This window comes from Octopus sinensis, linkage group LG15 (genome assembly GCF_006345805.1).
Source record: "Octopus sinensis linkage group LG15, ASM634580v1, whole genome shotgun sequence".
Taxonomy (NCBI): Eukaryota; Metazoa; Mollusca; class Cephalopoda; order Octopoda; family Octopodidae; genus Octopus; species Octopus sinensis.
In genome coordinates, this window is record NC_043011.1 from 51,444,668 (window position 1) to 51,452,167 (window position 7,500).

The 7,500-nt window shown below is 35.5% G+C and overlaps 1 protein-coding gene and 1 long non-coding RNA gene across 2 annotated transcripts in view; both read right to left on the reverse strand.

The window, feature by feature from the left end:
- The window catches only part of LOC118766345, a 17,247-nt gene extending 16,289 nt beyond the window's left edge, over window positions 1-958 (reverse strand). The window contains exon 1 of the long non-coding RNA XR_005002281.1: window positions 946-958. This is a non-coding gene — a long non-coding RNA (uncharacterized LOC118766345). The remainder of the gene's footprint in view (window positions 1-945) is intronic.
- Window positions 1-7,500, reverse strand: part of LOC115219688 (putative uncharacterized protein DDB_G0277255) — a 526,870-nt gene that overhangs the window by 111,377 nt on the left and 407,993 nt on the right. The gene's annotated exons all lie outside the window — the stretch shown is intronic.

A 7,500-nucleotide genomic window follows, 5' to 3' on the forward strand; every position in this document is an offset into this window, starting at 1 on the left:
ATAATATATATATATATATATATATATATATGTATGTATGTATGTATGTATGTATGTATGTATGTATGTATGTATATATATATATATGTGTGTGTGTGTGACCATGAATGATATCCAGACTACAGTAGGAAAGGCAAGCCACTGGATTTGGTTGGAAAGAGACAATGAGCAATGGTTAGAAGAATATTGAGTGAAACCTGTTAACCAGTTGATCTGGCAAGCAGGGCCTCATTTCAGTGAGGTCGCTGGTGTGCAATGATGCCATTCAGAGGTAGGCTCCCAAATAGTGTGCATTCTCCTCTAATGACCTCATAAACTTGCTAGCGTCTGGTATGTAAGTTGTTTGCAAAAAAAATCAAATATGTGTGTATGTATACAATAATGCACATGACAATGCAGTATATATACATATGCATGACAATAACCCATTTGCGTTATTGTTTATACTCCACCACATCTGGAACCTTATCTGTGTTGGATCTTGAGCCTATAGTTGACTGTGGAATCTGTACTGGAGTGTACTCTTGTGTGACTTTGCGTACATATTGTGTATTTTGGTCAAAGCTTGTAAGTCTTTGCATAACTGGAGGGACAAATCCATATTTACTTTAGTATGTAGATGTCTTGCCCAAGGTGCCATGCAGTGGGATTGAACCCAGAATTATGTGGTTGGGAAGTAAGCTTCTTACCACACAGAATTTTTATTGTACCAACCAAAAATCAGTGCAGTATACCACATTTATATGGTCCCAGGACAATAAGAGCTGGTGGAGTTACACAAGAAAATATGGTGTATAAGACTTCTACAGTTGGATTAGATACTTGTCTCTAGAAACAGTAAGACATCCAACTATAAATAGTAATACAATATGATACAAAACCATACAGCTTTATTCAATAAACAAAAATCATTAGAAAAACAAGAAATTTTGCAGAAATAGCAACATTAATGATATACTCACTTTCTAAATAAATAAACACACAATCACACATAACATTAAAATGCACATAGCACCAAACACACATACAGTATCAAATCACACAATAACACTAAAGACTCACATAGCACCAAACACAACATTAAACGACCACATATCAACAATTACAAAGTAACAATCTCACATAGCACTAAACATACACACATATGTAGTCTCTCTTTCCTGCTTGGGATGCCATATATCTTCCCTTCTGTAAGAGACTTGTTCCTGTCTATCTATCATGCTTTAACCTCTCAACCCCTGGCATAAAGTCACCTCCCTCACAACTCCCAGACTCAGTCGAGGGAGTCTTGTCTTGTGAGTTAATTGATGGCTTCACTAGTGCCAGTACCGCACAAAAACAAGTACCCAGTTCACTCAGTAAAGTGGCTGATGTTAGGAAGGGCATCCAGTTGTAGAGGCCATACCAAAGCAGACACTGGAGCTTGGCAGTCCTCTGGTTTGTCAGTTTTTCTTGATCTGTCCAACTCATGCCAGCATGGAAAACAGACTTTAAATGATGATGATTATATATATATATATATGTATATATATATATATATATATATATATATATATATATATATATATATATATATATATATAATCATCATTAAAGTCTGTTTTCCATGCTTTAAATGATGATGATTTTATATATATATATTATATATATATATATATATCGTGATGCATATATGCCATTTGAATATGGCTAACCGATAAGGGTGGATGCTACTGTAGTTTGTAGCCCCAGGAAGATATATATATATATATATATATATATATATATATATTTTGGATTATCAAATAAATTTGTTTGTTTTATCTGATAAATTGAAAATTGAGCTGATTTGCTGTTGACTATTAAATTCTATCAGAGGCGAATGTGAGTCAGTGGAGTATATCAAAATGATCATTTGATCTGCTAGAAATAGCAGCTAAATCTCATTTGAATCACATCTTACAAACAGCACTACATATATTGCATCTGAAAAAAAAATGAGATGGTCATAGCTGAAATTCAACTAATCATACATCTGCTGGTTTAGGGCTGATGTGGAGCTGAGCAATAAGAGGAGAGAGGCGACAGATCTATTTCTCTCAGGTAACATTCCCAGATCTGGGAGATATTTCTAACAAGTGAATCAAGAAATCAAGTGTACAAGGAACTAAGGAAGGATCTCCACATGGTCACCTGAACTTCTAGAAATTGCAGCCTCAATCCACATCCACTGTTTTAAACAAATAAGGACATGCTGAATGATGTGGCTATAAAGAGTTTGGATTGTAGTACCTCTTATCATATAGCTCTGCTGGATCAGGGCTGACCTGGGACTAAAAAAACAATAACAACAACAACAACAAAATGCCACCATTAAATTTGAACTCATGAAATAACCAATGCCATATCTGTACAGTTGTTTTACTTCTATTCTTGTGGTTAACAGAAACAATCAATCAATCAATTATGTAAGAAACCATAGCAATGCTAAAAGGTCATAACTGAAATATTTTCCTATTTAGAATTGCAAACATTACTTGGAAAGCATGGTAAAAATTCAATCGATCTTTATCACTCTAGTGATAAATCATCTCAGCAACAATATAGCTACGGAACATTCTAGAACTTGTTTTCTGGAGTATATGGAGAGAATTTGAATGTAAAATAAACTAATTCACTTTCCCATAGTTTCTTTGCAATATGACATCACTGTAGGGTGAGCCATCAATCCTATTCTTTCACACACACACACACACACACACACACATATATATGTGTGTGTGTGTGTGTATGTGTATCCCATTGGCCGTCTATTCCCTTCCCAGCATGCTTAGCGGTGTGAAATTGCTAAATAAGAAACACATCCTGTTTGGTTCTCTCTGCATCATATTGGCTTCCCAAGATGCCAAGCAGTATGAGATCACTGCTTGCTAAAAGATACATCCTGTTTAGCCTTTTGCATGTATCAGCTTCATGATTTGCCGGTCTTCTTCTAACCAACTACTATCACATGACTGTATGATGCAAGACAATATATTCCTGTCAATTTCTTTACCTGACTTATTATTGGCTGTCATCTACATTTGATTCTCAGAAGAAAAACAGTTGATAAAAAAGCCAGGAGCGGTTGGTAAAAAAGCCAATCTTATAATCTTCAATTCAGTTTTCATGCCTATCCTCATCTATGGTCACGAATGTTGGATAAAGACTGAAAGAATATGATCATGAATACAAACAGCCAAAATGGGATTCCTCCAAAGAATCTCTGGGGTAACGGTACTTGACAGGGTGTGTAGCTTGGAGATTAGGGTCTCTCTCCAGGTTGAGCCACTACCTCTCCATATTGAGTGGTCACAGTCCCAGTAATATGGACATGTGGTTAGAATGCTGCTAGAAAAGCATCACAAGACAGACTCTTCAGGCCAAACCAGCCAGCAGGAGAGCTAGGAGTAGACCATGGGTGAAATGGTTGGCTAGTATCCATGGTCTTAGCTGATCATGCCTGAAATTCCAGCAGGTAAGTGAAATGATGATTGCTTCAGATAGGACCTTATGGAGGAGGTGGCCAAGGACTGTACTTCCAGGAATAATGGGCAGTGAAAATAGATGGATCTACACAGAATCCTAAGCCTAATAGTTATTTACTAAAATTACTGTGTTTACAAAATTATTTCATAAGTCGACATCAGTCAAAAATATGCTAATGACATTTAGAATCAGACTTTATTTTATTTATTTTTTTTTTTTTTTGAGTAAGCAATTGTATTCTTTCTTAGAATGAATAGAAAATTTTAGGAAAAACTTAAATGCCAGCATATGAAACCACTCCACGACCTATTTCATAGCATCACACCTTGAAAGCCTTTATGAAGTTATTCAACCTGCAGGAAAAAGCAGCCCAATTTCTCCTAAATCACTTCTGCTATCTTAAGAAAGGAAGGACATGGATAATGCAGTGTTAAATGCCCTTGAAAAGACATGATGGTCGAATCTGGAATGCTTTTGATCACAGGTCTATTCAATCAGAGTTAACCAAGGCCAAAAAAGTATAACAACATTGTACAGTATCTTTTGACCTTCACGCACATATACAGGGCAGTGCTGCTGTTGCTATACACACAAAAATCTATTTGACCACATCAACCTCCACCCAACCAAAAGGCCATTTGATTAGTGAATAGACATTCACCAATACTCAACTACCAACTACTAGCAAATACACACAGATGCAGTGCTTTTCTCTCTATTTTTTCTTCTTCTTTGCTACTGCTGCTGCTACTCTAAACTACCAACTGAAACCTCAGCTTGCCCTTCACTTACAGCTATATACATTATATACATCTACATGCATTATAGATTCAGGATTACACTGCTGAATTATGCAAGTTGGGTATTATCACAGGTTGTTGATTGGCAGAGTTGTTAGAACGTCACAAAGAATACTTTACTTCATTTGTTTCAGTTTTCCGTGCCCTGAGTTAAACCCTTTTGTTACCAACCCAGCTGAAACCGGCTCTGGCTTGGAGTACAAATGTCTTGTTTTAATAAGTTTTGAATTAAAATCTTCCACCAAACCTTAGCCACAATTTATGTTCCTAACACTAGCTGGATGATAACTAAGTTATTTTACTAAATTCTTTTTGTTATATTTAAAGTAATTGAAAGAAACACAGTGCATCTTAAAATAAATACAGTAACGAAAGGGTTAAACCCTACCAAGAACAGTTCTAACTTTCACTCTTTCAAGGTCGATAAAATAAAGTACTAGTCAAGTACTGGGATTGATTCTTCTTCTTCTTTCCATATTTCTCTCTCTCTCTCTCTCTCACTCATTCACTCTGTGTGTCTGCTGTCTGGCTGTCTCTCTCACTTGCTTTTGATCAAGAAGAAACATGGAAAGAAATGGGTTCCACCAAGTTGTACATGACATATGTCATGATGACCTCCCTATGACTCCATTAAGAGTTGAGGCATCTTCCCCTATCATCATCAGAACCTTGCTTCATCACATCTTAGAGACATCATTCAGTCTTTCCAGTTACTACAGAAACATCTCATTGCAAATAGTGTCCTAATTTTAGCACACACGCACACACTATATATATATATATATGTATAAAAGCACCATCCAATCGTGGCCGTTTGCCAGCCTCGTCTGGCACCTGTGCTGGTGGCACGTAAAAAGCACCCACTACACTCATAGAGTGGTTGGCGTGAGGAAGGGCATCCAGCCATAGAAACATTGCCAGACCAGACTGGGCCTAGTGCAGCCTTCTGGCTTCCCAGACCCCAGTTGAACCGTCCAACCCATGCCAGCATGGAAAGCGGATGCTAAACGATGATGATGATGATATATATATATATAAATACACAAACATATTTATGTCTATAATAATAATGATAATGATAATAATAATAATAATAATATAATAATAATAATAATAATAATAATTTCTTTTATTAGCCACAGGGGCATTTGCAGAAATTGGGTATGGTAGTCAATGCTTTATAGAACATACACTGTTTCATCAAAATGCTGTAATGAATACATGACAATTGTAAAAACATTATGCAGTCTTACACTCAACTGATCAGTATTCCACAATATATATATATATATATATATATATATATATATATATATGTACACACACACACTCACACACAAATATATATAGATATACATATAAATACATATGTATACATATAAATATATTTAAACATACACCACACACACACACACACACATACAGTCATTGTAAGTCTTTACACCATACTGTCATCCAACATTAAGTATCATTACATTACATATATCATTAAAATCTCTTTAGTCGCTGCATGTTTCCCATTTTCACTTCACCATGATAGGAAGAGAACAATGTAGTTAATATAGCAACTAAATAAACCTGCATTTGGCCATAGAACTTGCTAGAAAAGACAGCCAAATATCTCTCAAATCTCTCAAGTTACATTCCTACCATCTTTAAAGAGAAAGGATACATTTAAGAATGTAGTAGCCCCTGATTTATAAAAAGACAGTCTTTAGCATTCTTATTTTTTCTTTTACTGGTTTTGGTAGTTGGACGGTGACCATGCCAAGGTACCAGTTTTTAGGGTTTTAGTCAATTTCACCAACCCCAGTACTTATTTCAGTTTGATAATTCTTTTATCAATTGCAGCGTGGAAGGTGTTTATAAGCCATTTAAGAAACACACAAAAACCGTTAGATTCACTTCAACATTTAAATTTAATTTGTCAAAATATTTTCGTCACTTTGAGACCACAACCTGTTCACTGACAAAATTCTGTTCTAGCATAGAATTTTTTCAGTGAACAGGTCCCGGTCTCAAAGCGACGAAAATATTTTGACAAATTAAATTTAAATGTTGAAGTGGCCATTCCAGCACACAATCTCAGATCAGGTCACTTGCTATGTAAGTACATCTCCGTAGTTCTTTTATCAATTTAATTTATCAAACTACAAGGTTATTCTTTGACATAAATGATGCAGTCAGTGTCAAACACTTGGAAATATAAACACATTAAAACATTGCACCACACATATATATATATATAATATATATATATATATATATAGGGGAAGAATTCACAAAAAAAACCCCACATATTTGTTCTTGTGTCAAGTTATATATAAAAACAATTCAATATTAAACTGAAGGATATCTCAATACTTTTTAATAGAGTGCATCTTTAGTCACTTTTACAAGGAATGGGCTGACAGTGACTTCAAGTTCACCTTCATCAGAGAGTTTGATGAAGGTGAGCAGACCAAAACTCTTAAAGTAATTTAAAACTTTTCCTTGTAAAACCCAATGTATATATATGTTGTGTGTGTGAGTGTGTCGGTGTGCATGTGCATGGATGCATGCATTTATGTATGTATGATGGGTTTCCATATAGCTTCCATGTACTGAATTTCATTGGACAACCTGGTGCTTGAAGGGCATCACGGTAGGATTGAACACGAAACCATGTAGTTGTGTAGCAAATTTCTAAACAACATGGCTATGTTTATTTAGATATCATATAGATGTAGGCATGACTGTGTGGTAAGAAATTTGCCTCCCAACTACATGGTTTCAGGTTCAGTGCCATTGCATGGCACCTTGGGAAATTGTCTTTTTCTATAGCCCTGGCCAGCCCAAGGTGCTGTGAGTGGATTCAGTAGACAGAAACTGAAAGACGACTGTGAGACACACACACACACACATATATACATATGTATACACATATGTGTGTTGGTCTTTGATAACTGGTGCTGGTTTATTTACTTCCCCTAACTTAACAGTTGAGTAAAAGAGACCTAGAGAATAAGTATGACTTAAAAATAATTAAAAAAAGCACTGGAGTTGATTTGCTTGATAAAACCTCTCAAGGTGGTGCCCCAGCATGGCAGCAGTCCAATGACTGAAACAAGTAAAAAATAAAAGGATACTGATGGCATATGATAAAAGTTAGATACAAGAAGGAAGCAATGCTTTCTTATACAATAATTATTAT